Source organism: Capsicum annuum, chromosome 6 (genome assembly GCF_002878395.1).
Source record: "Capsicum annuum cultivar UCD-10X-F1 chromosome 6, UCD10Xv1.1, whole genome shotgun sequence".
Lineage (NCBI taxonomy): Eukaryota > Viridiplantae > Streptophyta > Magnoliopsida > Solanales > Solanaceae > Capsicum > Capsicum annuum.
The window spans coordinates 62,841,609-62,843,629 of NC_061116.1; positions in this window are offsets into that span (position 1 = coordinate 62,841,609).

A 2,021-nucleotide genomic window follows, 5' to 3' on the forward strand; every position below is an offset into this window, starting at 1 on the left:
GAATTTGAGGACTTGTTATCATCACAGGAGTTACTAGCCAAACAATTGGCTGGTGAATTTTTCAAAGAAAGGGAAGGAAATGCTCTTATAGCTGACAAGAGGAGCATTAAAGAAAAAGCAAGAGATATGCCTCACTCTCGATTCTCAAGTGGTTCAAGCTCGCCTGGAAAGAAGGAAGAGTGTTTTAACAATTATAAAAAACCTCTTAGATATTATCGATGTGGAAAAGCAGGACATATAAGAAGATATTACTGAGCCGCCGAGTCACGGAGAGCAACATGACTCATACTGAAAAAGTTATTGGAGAAGAAGAAGGCTGGAAAAGATGCTTAGAATCTGATAGACGAGCAATATATGCCTTGGCTTGCATAAATTTGGAAAAAGATTGGATCGAATATAATACAATCCATTATATAGAGAAGGAAGACACTAATAAGAAGCCAGAGGAAGCTGAAGACGTTCAGACTGAAGACACTGATAAGAAGCTAGAGAAAGTTGTTCAGACTGAAGATACTGATAAGAAGCCAGAGAAAGCTAAAGACGTTCAAACTGGAGATGTGGTAGCTTCTATTGAGGAAATCAAAGAAGAAGATCCCAATATTGGCCATAAAAGTATGAATGTGAAAGATATTGAAGTAGATTATAAACAGACAGTGTCTGAAAATCAATATGTTAGTGATGACTTTATCGGAGAAAGCATTAAGGGAGATGTAGTGAAATTTGAAGTCCCTGGTTAATTATATGTCGTATCAAGTTCAATTACTGGATTAGAGGAAATACTGGAAGCTGATGAAGAAGCTAAAGATCAAACAAATGAAGACATTAAAATTAAAGCCACAATTTCAAATGGAGAGACATACAATATGATTGAAGAACTAGATAGAAAATCTAGTGGTGGATCCTATTATGGTGCCGAGGCTTCATAAAAAATTGATGATCAAATCATCATCAAATCAAATGAGAGGAGGATGGTATAGATGAAATCTCCTTATGTTATGGAGTTGCTTCAGAAAGAGTAAGTTCCAAAATCTTGAATCATAGAGCTCCAAACTTTTCCATCACATTTGTATCTCCAGATAATGAAGCAGTGGAGGAGTTCAGAGAAAGGAGGAGCTCAAGAAGTCAACATCCTAAAACTCAACAAGGACAGATTAATGGCGAAAAATCTTCATCACTGGAAGAAGAAAGAGATGTTGGGGGGAAACTGCTAAGAGTTTCACCAAGGCACCATTCAAAGCTGCGTTTGAGTTCTTCTGTAACATGTTTGGGATAACTAACAAAAAATCACTTTAAGGGGGAGTGTGAAAAATATCTAAAGTGGATTTTTTGAAGAATGGATATCATAGTTTTCTAGTTAAATTTCTAGAATAGTCTAGCGAATTAATATCATAATTTTCTAGTAAAGTTTCTAGAATACTCTAACATAGTATTTAGGATTTTTATCTTAGAATTATCTAGATATTCTAGAGTAGTAAAAGATAAAGATCACTAGATTTTTCTTGTAGAGGTATCTAGAAAATTTTCTAGAATCATCCATAGGCAAGTATAAATAGGAGTCACATTGTACATTTGTAACCATCCTAAAAACAAATCCAATACAAAGCATATTCAAGTAGTCTTCTTTCAAATTCAAGTTCTCTCTTTTAATATTTTTCCTTCACCTTTCTAGCTTCTCTTCTTAGTTGAATCTTTCAATCTTAGTTAATGATCTTAGGCTAACAGAAGGTTTCCTAAATATATCTTTCTTCTGCTATTCTCTACATTTCCATACCTAATCCTTTAATTAGAAGGCATTTGCCACTTATCCATAATATAAGGAAAGGACCTTTAGCATCTTTGGGCATTTGATAGAAGCTATTGAAACAGCTTTTTTGCCTCCAAAGGCCTGTGTAATTACCCTTTTCAGATCTCACTTTATAAAATTTTCCTAAGTATTTATTATTGCTTTAAACATGTGCGATGTCAAAGTTAGAAAAGTTATTGAATATAAAAAAAATGACCTTTTTTTAAAACATACCAAA